Source organism: Mesoplodon mirus, assembly GCF_964341445.2.
Source record: "Mesoplodon mirus genome assembly, chromosome: 10".
Taxonomy (NCBI): Eukaryota; Metazoa; Chordata; class Mammalia; order Artiodactyla; family Ziphiidae; genus Mesoplodon; species Mesoplodon mirus.
Genome location: NC_138986.1, coordinates 94,107,190 through 94,119,343, shown reverse-complemented (window position 1 = coordinate 94,119,343; position 12,154 = coordinate 94,107,190). Strand labels below are relative to the sequence as shown.

Genomic DNA, 12,154 nt, shown 5'->3' with positions numbered 1-12,154 from the left:
GCAGCTGGGCCTGTGAGCCATGGCCACTGAGCCTGCGCGTCCGGAGCCTGTGCTCCGCAACAGGAGAGGCCACAACAGTGAGAGGCCTGCATACCACAAAAAAACAAAACAACAAAAAAAGACCATATATGACAAACCCACAGTCAACATTATACACAATGGTGAAAGTTTGAAAGCTCTTCCTTTAGGAATAGGAACAAGACAAGTATACCCACTCTCATCACTTTTATTCAACATAGTATTGGAAGTCCTAGCCAATCAGACAAGAAAAAAAAAAAGGCATCCAAATTGGAAAGGAAGAAGTGAAACTGTCACTGTTTGTAGATGACATGATACTATTCATAGAAAACTCTAAAGACACCACCAAAAAACTATTAGAACTATTAAACAAATTCAGTAAATTTGCAGGATACAAAATCAACATACAAAATTCAATTGCATTTCTATACACTAACAACAAACTATATATAAGAAAAATAAAGAAAAACAATCTATTGACAATATTATCAAGAAAAATACAATACTTAGGAATAAATTTAACCAAGGAAATGAGAGATCTGTGTGCTGAAAACTAGAAGACACTGATGAAAGAAACTGAAGAAGACACAAAGAAATGGAAAGATATATCATGTTCACATATCAGAGGAATTAATATTGTTAAAATGTCCATACTACCCAAAGCCATCTATAGAATCAGTACAATCCCTATCAAAATTCCAATGGCAATTTTACAGAAAAAAAATCCTAAAGTTTGTAGGGAATCACAAATGTCACTGAGTAGCCAAAGCAATCTTGAGAAAGAAGAATACAACTGGAAGCGTTATACTTTCTGATCTCAAACTATAATACAAAGCTATAATAAACAAAAGAGTATGGTGCTAGAATAAAAACAGACACACAGACTAATGGAACAGAATTGAGAGCTCTGAAATAAACCCCTGCATTAAATGGTCAACCAGTATTTTACAAGGGAGCCAGAACTCTATGGGGAAAGGATATCTATTATTCAATAAAAGGTTTTGGGAAAATTGGATAACAATGTATAGAAAAATGAATTTGGACCCCTATCTTACAGTATGCACAAAAATGAACTTGAACTGTATAAAGACTTAAACATAAGTCCTGAAACTAAAACTCCTAGGAGAAAACATAGGTAAAAAACTCCTTGACATCAGTCTTGAGATAGACTTTTTGGATATGAAACAAAAAGCACAAACAAAGTAAAAAAAACCATTAGGTGGGGCTATATCAAATTAAAAGGCTTATGCACAGCAAAAAGAAAAAAAATCAACAAAATGAAAAGGTAACCTGTGGAATGGGAGAAAATATTTGCAAATCATATATCTGATAAAGGGTTAATATAAAAATATATAAGGAACTCATATAACTCAATAACAAAAACAAAAATAATCTGATTGAAAAATGGGCAAAGGACCTGAATAGACATTTTTTCCAAAGAAGATATACAAATGACCCATAGGTATATGAAAAAATACTCAAAATCACTAGTCATCAGGGAAATGTGAATCAAAACTACAATGAGATATCATTTCACACCTGTTAGAATGACTATTATAAAAACAGACAAAAGATAACAAGGATGTGAAGAAAAGGGAAACTTTTTACACTGTTGGTGTTGTAAATTGGTGCAGCACTATGGAAAACAGTATGGAGATTCTCCAAAAAAATTAAAAATAAAACTACCATATGATCCAGCAATCCCACATCTGGGGATGTTTCTGAAGGAAATGAAATCACTATCTCAAAGAAATGTCTCATTGCCATGTTTATTGCATCATTATTTACAGTAGTCAAGGCATGGAAACATCCTAAGTGTCCACTGATGGATGATTGGATAAAGAAAATATGAAATACATATGTATATAAAAATATTATTCAGTCATACAAAAGCCGTTTGTGACAACATGGATTGAAACTTGAGAACATTATGCTAAGTAAAATAAGTCAGAGAATGACAAATACTTATTTGTGGAATCTAAAAGCCAGACTCATAGAAACAGAGTAGACTGGTGGTTGCCAGGGGCAGGAGCATGGGGGAAATGGGTGAAGGTGGTCAAAGGGTACAAACTTCCAGTTATAAGATAAATAAGTCCTGGGGAATCTAGGGTTACTGTAGTTAACAATACTGTAGTGTATGCTTGAAAGTTGCTAGGAGAGTAGGTATTAAAAGTTCTCACCACACAAAAAAAGATAACTATGAGCAATGGATGTGCTAACTAACTTTATTGTGGTAATCATTCTCAATGTATATACGTATATCAACTCATTACATTGTACACATTAAACTCACATGATATGCCAATCTCAATAAAGTTGGAAAAAAGAAACCTTCTACCTGTCTCACCCCCACAGAAGAATTCCTCTCATGGGGCATATGTGTTGGGCTCCCATTCTGTACTGAGGCCTTCCTATTCATAAAACTAGTGAACTTCCAAATTGCCACAAAGAAAGAAAGTGAAATAGAAAAGTAAAGAACCAGACAACATTAAATACAAACCAAAATATGAAACACTGAAAAATTTTCTGGCTTCAATATCCCACACCAGAGATGTTTTGGAAACTTGGACTGGAAATTCCAAGAGGCCAGGATGTAGTATAGTATTTTAACCAAATAGTCAAGGAGAAAAAGTCTGAAGGTTTGGAAAAATATAATTTTGAACTGCGATAAATTTAGCATACAGAAATAGAACAAGATATGGCCACCTAGCTCCAAAGTAGTGGAAAGGATAGTTTTTATGTCAGGTAGCAATATCTTGAAATAAAATTCGGGTACAACTAAGAAAGAAAACGAAAGTGGATATTGGAAAATATCTAGCAGACTCTTCCATACCTTCAAAAATAACTTGATTTACTGCAAATTTTTAGATGTAGGATAAAAATGTTAATATAATGATGATTCCCAACTAGAGATACTACCGGCCATAATAATCAGTTATTGGGTGTTCAAATACACTTCATGGGAGTAATGAAATGCATGGTATATTTCCACTAATTATAATGAAGTCTATTTTGATTGTCTTTATTGTATTTTCAGTTTGTGATGAAGAGAAGAGCTATAAGACAAAAAAAGTCTCTTAAGTTGGTCTCTTGCACAGAAGACAACAGATTTTTCCCCTATCAATTTTGTTTAATAGAGAAAGAAATCCAATAATCTTAGCTCATAAACATTTATTTCTTGTTTTCCTCACTGTGTCTTGTATTTGTTCCCCAAACTTGGACTTTTTGAGTACTTGTTTTAACATTAGTGAATGATATTTAATATGCAAATATCTACCAGAAGAATATTACCCCTCTGTGGAACCAAGAAAAATCTCACCTGAAGCAAAACTCTTAGAAAATATACCATTTTCTACCTTAGTCTCATCTTACAGAGACTAAAAATAGAGGCTTCAAAGCATAAGAAATGAAAATTTACCTCAATGTAAATATTTTATATGCATTTATTTACAAATATTTAAACTTCTCACTTACTTAATAGAACAAGGCTTTGGAAAGCAAAACCCCCTGGCTCTCCATTTTCCTTTAAATGTATTCTGATTTTAATAGAAATCAGTTGTAGAGTATGATATTTCTCATATAACAGTACATTAATTCATGAGAAATAGATAAAAATGGAATTTGGATTTGCATTTTATCATTAATTCTTCCGGTTTTTATTTCCTTCCTACTATATGAGAAGCACTGTGCTGAGGCTGATGGAGAAATAATGATGATATAGATGCGGAGCCTGCCGTTCACACTGACCACAGTGCAGCTGGGAATTGGCACAGGTGGAGCGGGGGTGGGAGAGCAAAATCCAGTTTCAGTCTACACTGTAAATACATACAGCCTTATTCGACAAACTGGTGAGTGTGCTCTAAGCCTATTTTAATAGGGACTGTGGGGCTTTTTGGAAGCGAACTCATTTTATTTGGAAGACAACCTAACCTAGTAATGAGGCCTTTGTTATTCAGTGGGAGGAGAGATTTCAATGTGTCAGCTTAGTTTCTGGCTCAGACCACCATGTACTTATGTCCATAGATAAGCCATATGGGGACACGACATGTGGTGCTTTTTAGGTAAGATATTGGGGCCTCAGAACTAATTTGGTGGCCCTGTGTTTGAGTGTGATACGAAAGGGGCTTGAATTCTCTCTCAGTTGGAGGTGGACTGTTGGGCAGCAGGTACTTCAAGGGTCCCAAAGTGGATTCAGGTGATAATTAGTGGAAGGCAGAATAGAAGCAGTGGTACAAAGGAGGAACAGTGTACATTAGGGCCAGCAAGGAGGTGTGATGTGCTAGGTGGCTAGATTTTTATTCCAGGATACTCGGAAACAGTTAGTGCTGGTGGTGGTGGTCATATACAAAACTCTTTTGGCGGCAAGTGCGTGCTCGCAGGAAATTGTAGATATTCTAAAAGAGGCATGTATAGAGTGCTATGGAAGTTCCAGTGAATCGACAAAGTACTGCCTAGGAGGGGCAATGAAAACCTCATGAAAATGACATTAGAATATGTCCTGAGTGACATGTAGACCTTGGATATTCAGAGATGGAAGTGCTTTAGGTACACAGAGGCAAAATGCCTTTTGGTTTTGGTATGAAGGGAGAGAGGCAAGAGAAAACACCACAGAGTTTATTTGGGGAGAGGTTTATAAAAAGAAAGAATTGTTAATGTGATCAAGTGTTCCAGAAAGAAGATGAAAAGGACAAAAAAGAGAGTATTAGATTTATTATCAATAAGAGAAAAGAGGACTGGCAAAAGCATTGAGGATTGAAGATTGATTAGTGAAAAAGTATAGACAATGGATTTTTGAATAAAAGTCTAATGGATTTTACTTACTGTCAAACTGAATAGTTACTTCTTGAATTTCAGGGCAGGAATGTACTTAGTATGGCTCAATGACAACTATAGATCAGGGCAAGGACTAAGGCCTCCACAGCAATGTTCTTCCCTCCAGATAACACTATTTCTTTAAATGGGGTGGTGTATTAGATTCTTGTCGTTCAATAATTCTTGTCCCACTGTATCCAAATAGACCTTTTTGGTGTTCACCATTTGGAGTAAAGATGACCTTGTAAATTTAATTTAATGCTATTTTAAAGGCAGCCACTAGAGGGCATCACTTTTTTAAAGTAACGGGAGTGATAACTTGAAAATGCTGTCCTGTTAACTTGAAATAATGCTTTCCAAAGAGGACCTAATCTAGTATAAAGGGAACTTGGTTACACTTACAAGATTCAAACTCTAATTTTTCTAATCCCAGTTCTTTCACCATCTCACCTGCCTTTGAGTTTAGTTTTTCAGTCACTGATCCCTCTTCTATGAAATATATGCTACTCCCCACCCCATAAGATATGAATTCCATAGAATGGTATAGATTTTTAATTTTTATGGATTATCTGTTTTGTTCCCCCAAAACCTCAATTTATCTTCCCTCCTTCTCTTCCAACATACACATGCGTGTGTGTGTGTGTGTGTGTGTGTATACTCACTTTGGGAGGAAAAGATGAGGTGCTTATAAATGCAATACAATGTAGTATCTTATTAACATGGAACTTTAATCTTGCACATAAATGATTGATTTAACTTTCTTTAAAACTTATAACACTTCATGCTTTCATTCTACTAATTACAATATTCCATTTCTCCCCAAAAATATGCAACCAACTCTACTATGCAGTTGACCAATGACAAATGAGCATGAGGAATATGAATCTAAAAATCTAAAGACAACTTTTTCATGCTTCTAGAGATAAAAGCTTCTCTATTAATTTTTGACTCTGAAAGTTAAATATTACATTATTAATTTAGGTGGAGCCCAGAGAGAATGGAAAGCTTGGTCATATATTTCTAAATCTTTCCAGTTCTACTGTTGACTTTTGCCTGTCATTGGACTTTTCCAGTGAGGGAGAATAAGCCCAGGTGTTAGCAAGATCAAGTACAACAAAGACCTCTGACATGGGCTGGAGTAGGAAAATGCTCTAATGATAACCAAGGTCCTGCAGTCACCTTTCTTGGATAATGTGATCTTTTGTAGTCTGCTGAACTATTCCTCAGGCCATAGTAAGGAACTCTCAGGCCTCCTTCATATACAGGATTCTGTCATGTGTTTACATTTAATATATGTGATGATATACTGCTTAGGCCCCCAGCTGCAGATGGAAAGCAGTGATTCAACCTTCCAGATTTGAAAAAGAGAGAGTAGCATTCAGATTGCTAAACCCAACTTTGTTTCCTTTCAGGCAATTTTGAAATAAATTAGTTATTTGAACATACCTAACTTATTCAAATGGAAAAGTCGTATAGTTTTAGTGGTTTTGACTATTGAACTTCTGTTTTCATTCATTTCCTTCTACAATAACCTTGTTGTTAAAAATACATACCATTTTATATTGAAAGCTACATTTTTATGTTTTAATCTGAGGCTATTACTCATCAACCAGGTTAGCTGAAAAGCAAATAGGTTGGTTTTAATTTTCTGTATTCCAAAATGTTTTATTCATCAGCCACATTTCAATTCTAGTAAATGCCATTTTCTAAACAAGGTTGTATGTGGGGATAGGCTTTATTGGAGGGCATACTGGGGTTTCGTCAAACCAATACATGTGTTATCTTTACTTGACGATGATGATTTTAAAAGTTTCTCTCAAAACACTGGTCAACTCTTTCTGACATCAACATCAATTAAACTTTCCAGTTTGTTTCACATTTAGTTCAATTGTGAATTCCATTAATATCTTGCTTGAGTCTGAATAATAAAGCAAAAATATTTAATAATGATCCTTTTATGTTTTGTCTAAAATGTCTTAGATTCTTTCATGATTGTCTATCACACACCCAGTCTGATGCTAGGAACATTTTTGGATCAGATCAATGTAGATGTCGTTCTAAGTTTAGTCGTGTAGAGATGTTAATTCACAGGCACGTTGTCATTTTAACCTTGAGTATATGATCATTCTTGTCATGGTTTCATTGCTATTTGCAGTTTTTAGTTCGACTCGGGCATTATTTTAAAATGCTTGATGTTTTTTAAAATACTTAAAATTTTTTTATACAGACACTTTGTAAAATGAATGTTCTCATCTAGCATGTAATTATGCCATATAACTGTCAAATAGTGCAACATTTAAGTGGCGGCTGTTTTAATAACACAGTAGCAGTATACTGGTACATACTTCTTGATTATCTGGCAGAGTGTAACTATTTATGTTTAAGGTGAAGAGCAGCACTTACTTTCATGTATGAACAGCTCCATAATGGAGCACAGAAGAACAGGTATTCCACTGTCACAGTCTTAGTCAGTGTGTGTCTCCTTTTAAACCTATAACCCAATTCACAGATCAATTTGCCATTTAGACTTCAAAGAAAATGAAGAGTTGGTCTGATTTCTCGGTTTCCTGTTGTCTTAACTAACTTTTAGAGATCCATCAATATTAGCATAGTCTAAAAGCATTTGCAAATATTATCTCTTTTTTCTTTCTCTCTGTCTCTCTATAATCTATCTGATTATCTAATTTTCTACTACTATTGTGTATTCAACTTTAACAAAAGGTACACATACCTGAAAGAGAAAGTAAATTATTTTCATTGGGGTCAGCTAGCATGTACTAACTAACTAAATAAGAAATTTTAATGGAACATCAATTATTTCCTGACTCAAACAAACTCCCCCAGATATTCTGCCTATAAAGTCAAGACTTGGAAGACAGTAATAGGTCACAGACTTCTCTTCCCTTTAACTCTCATGTACTTTATTTTTAATCGTGTGTTGACTACATACATTGTAGTCTGTGAATGGACTCAGAGAAGAATGAAAGGCTTTGCGATGCATTCCCATGCCCTTTTCTCTAATTCTAGCTACCATTGATTGACCACCCACTAAGATAGGTCCTGGGTTACTGACAGCAGGGAGAGGGATAAGGAAATTACAAATGCTTCAGTGTCTGTGGGTGTGTGTGTCCCTGCCTGCCTTGAGCTGGCTGGAACTGTAAGTAGTGAGTTATTAATCATTCTGATATTCAATCATAATCTGAACGACTATATTCCAGAGGTTCTTTAGAAATGATTTCTCTATTGCATGTGATGTTGATTTTCTCATTTGATTTCATAACAATGTGAGGAAGGTCTCTTGAGTAGGGATTATAATTTTTTTCTATCTATGAGGATCAGACATGTTACATGACATGCTCAAGGCCAGTAGTAGGTAAAGAAAATGACACTGAGATCCTGATCTTTTGACTACTGTTGCCACTACTTCTCTCAGCTGCTGTGTATTCTGTGTTTTCCTTGTGTCAGGATATGTGCTTTAGAAATGTAATCTCATTGAATCCGCTCAACAGCCCTTTTAGGGAGGTACTGCTTCATTTTACAGAATCCTGTGCTCTCTCCAACAGTTTCCTTCTGAAGCTAAAAGTTGATAAAATGACAGTTACAAATGTTGTCTTAGATTATCATTGCTTTTGCATTGCTTTTAAGATGCTGGGTTGACAACTCTTAACTTCCTTTTTCTACTTTGAGATAAATTCAATGTCTTATTTAAAAAAATTACAGGCTTTTATGTTCATTTCTCTTCCCTTTATAATAACGTTGTTAAAATTCACATTGCATACACCCCTTATTTTGCTCTAAATCAGTTGGAGGAACGACCGATAGAAAATTCTCTGCACCACAAAATGTCATATAGATAAATTATAGACCCCAGAAGGCACTGGTAACATGCTGTCCTCTCAACAAAGACAGAAGTTACTGGAGTTAGAGACAGAAAAGAAATATATTGGTTATGTGCCAAAGGATATATTTACAATATAATGGTTTGTAGGTCTCTGTGAAAGACTTAAAAGAAAAAAAAGACATGAAAAATTTACTTTCTTGTTTAATTCTACTGTAGTTGGTAAGTGACAAAATACTTCCCAATAGCACAATGGCTGATTTTCTCTGCGTGGGTGAAGGACCTATACATTCAACTGCAGTTCCATAAGAGACTGACTCATGCAATTTTGAGCCAAACTGCAGGCCCCCTGCCCCACCACCAAAAAAAAGATCCAGAAAATACAATCCAAAACGTGGGGTCTACATTTGACATGATAACATAACATTTAGATTCTGAGTTACAGTAACAGATAAGATTGAATTTGCTCTTTGATCTCAAACAAGTAACCTAGGTTCTTAAAATTCTGAAGCTGTTTTACGGTTGGATGTGCTGCGATGATTCATTGTGTGGTAATAATGCTTAAAGTCTTCCCTGCTCTTCTTGTCACTGTATGATTTTCATTTTTGAAATGAATAAAATTGTCCCTGTTAATCACAGTCAAGAAACATATGTTTTGAATAAAGACCAAATTCTCTAAAATTAGTGAATTAATCATTATCTGTCTGTTTCTAACTTTCTGATTCTAGAAAATTGTATTTTTAGTTCCATCAAATAAACTTTATGCCTTGATCGGAGGAGGTTAAACATGAAAAGATTTACTGAACTTGGCTTTCTGGCTGTGAATTGAAGAATGAGCAATATGCAAGCACACTAGAAGATGTCAGATCTATCAAGAACCATTACTAGTGTGTCGTGGTTGAGTGTCCTCACCAGATGTGGTTGCAGGTGACTCTGTCTCCTTCCCCCTTGGCTCTCAAGGCCCTCTCCATTGCCACTTCTACCAGATGTCCCTGAGCCTGTAACTAAAGTGATTCCGACCTGGGCTGTGAGTCCCTTCCCCTCCAAACACCTTAGGAACCTCCCCCCACTGTCATCACTTTTCATTCTTTCTTCAGCTTCTTCCTCATTAAGCTATTTTCATAGAGCATTTAAATTTAATCTTTCTTATATTAAAACAACAGCAGCAACAAAACAAATTAAGAAAGAACTCTTTTACCCTACTTCTTCTGGCTACTGCTCTACCTGACTTCTCCTTCCCAGCAAACTTTCTTCAGCCAGTGGACTGGTTTGATGGCTGCCTTGTGCTCTGCAGCTACCTCTCCACTGCATGCAGGGTGGCCTCAGGGGAGGCCAGGAAACTATCTAGGAAAGTTAAAGGCACGATATTTCCCTAAATGCAACATGGCAGATGATATCTTTTTTTTTTTTTAACATCTTTATTGGAGTATAATTGCTTTACAGTGGTGTGTTAGTTTCTGCTGTATAACAAAGTGAATCCGTTATACATATACATATGTCCCCATATCTCTTCCCTCTTGCATCTCCCTCCCTCCAGGCAGGTGATACCTTAAACGTGATTTTTAAGTCTTGTTTAGCTTCCTGTAGTGCTTTCCCCTACCTGGAGAGAGAACTCAGGTATCACAGAGTTCTAAATAATTCTTTTGAAGTTTGAATTAGCCATAGTTACATAACATGGGGGACTAATAAAATGGTTAAAATGGTAAGATAAGTAACTATGGAGGCAACATTTTAAAATGTATAATTTAGGGCTTCCCTGGTGGCACAGTGGTTGAGAGTCCGCCTGCCGATGCAGGGGACACGGGTTCGTGCCCCGGTCTGGGAAGATCCCACATGCTGCGGAGCGGCTGGGCTCATGAGCCCTGGCCGCTGAGCCTGCGCGTCCGGAGCCTGTGCTCCGCAACGGGAGAGGCCACAGCAGTGACAGGCCCGCGTACTGCAAAAAAAAACCCCAAAAAAGTATAATTTATTCATTCCTCAAATATTTATTGAGTGTCTGTTATATGCCAGGTATAGTCCTAGGCTTAGGGGAGACCATGGTGAACAAGATTCTGTTTCTATCCACACAGGCTTCATTCTTCCGGGGAGACAGGGAAACTCCATGGGGTACACGGGAGCAGCATCTAGAGAAATCCCCAGGCAGGAGGGGAGCTGTATGATGAGGTCAGGGGCAGGAAAACTAAAGAGGCTTAGACGAGGTCTACCAGAAGTAGACTTGACTTTACATCCTGTCTGCATACTAACTACATAACCTCTCGATGCCTCACTTTTCTCATCTGTGAAATGGGTTCCTTACTCATTGCATTGTCAGGATTAAGTGAGCTAATCTCTGTAGTGTTTACAGCATAATATGCAGTCACTAAATATTAGCTGGTATTATTACTATTATAATTATTGTCATTAGAACTGAGGCTGAGCACAAGGAAAGGTAAGACTGCCTCTCAAAGAGGAGCATGTTTATGTTACTCCCAAATTCCTAATTTATCCCTTCCCCCACAGCTTTCCCCTTTGGAAACCATAAGTTTGTTTTCCTACTGTGTAGCACAGGGAAGTATACTCAATATTTTTTAATAACCTATATGGGAAAAGAATCTGAAAAAGGATATATATATATATATATATATATATATATATATATATATATGTATATAACTGGATCACTGTGCTGTACACTTGAAACTAACACAACATTGTAAATAAACTATCTCATAAAAAATAAATTAATTAATTAAAAAAAAAAAAGAGGAGCATGTTATTCTAAACTGCTCCCACCCACCCAAATGATTCAGCTAAATGAGCACTCATAGCATTCACTGAGACAGGCCCCATTTGGGCATAAAAGAGTCCTATGGCATTATACATCATTCCTGTCTCTGGTTGCCCATATACCACATAGGGGATTCTCAGTCCCTGTGTCTAGAGATGGAGTTGATGGTGGCAACTCCTGCTGAGCCTTGGCATGTCTGTTCCCCAGTTTCTATCTCAGTTGATTTTTCTAGGGGGCCAAGGAATAGAGTCGGTATTCAGAGCTTCCTCTGAGTACCTCAACATCACTGGCTCGAAGCTCAGGCTTTTAGTGTTGCTTTCCCAGAACCCTGCATCTGAGACCTGGGAAATGCTCTCACTGGTTCACTTCCTCCAAGTTGGATGGCTCAGAAGCAAACTTGATTTTCACAGGAGTGTGGCTTCTAAGTCCATTTAAAGAAATACAAAATAAGGCAACAGTAGAAATAAACTCACATTTTTACTATTTAGAAAATCAGTCTTGATTGACATATATATACTAATATGTATAAAATAGATAACTAATAAGAACCTGCTGTATAAAAAAAATAAAATGCAAAAAAAAAAGAAAATCAGTCTTATTTTAAAATAAATTCACTACTCTGTTCTCTTATTTTTCCAAGACAAGATTGTCACAGCCAAACTTTTAAAGACAGAATGAAAGGACACTCTATCACTTCTATGACTGACAGGATCCTCCAC

At 36.4% G+C, this 12,154-nt stretch overlaps 1 long non-coding RNA gene and 1 pseudogene across 2 annotated transcripts in view; one reads left to right on the top strand and one right to left on the bottom strand.

Annotated features, from left to right (window-relative positions):
• LOC309811528 overlaps window positions 1-12,154 on the top strand; it is a 247,351-nt gene that overhangs the window by 168,223 nt on the left and 66,974 nt on the right. The gene's annotated exons all lie outside the window — the stretch shown is intronic.
• LOC309810906 (transmembrane protein 41B-like) overlaps window positions 1-12,154 on the bottom strand; it is a 104,304-nt pseudogene that overhangs the window by 89,947 nt on the left and 2,203 nt on the right. The window lies entirely within an intron of this gene.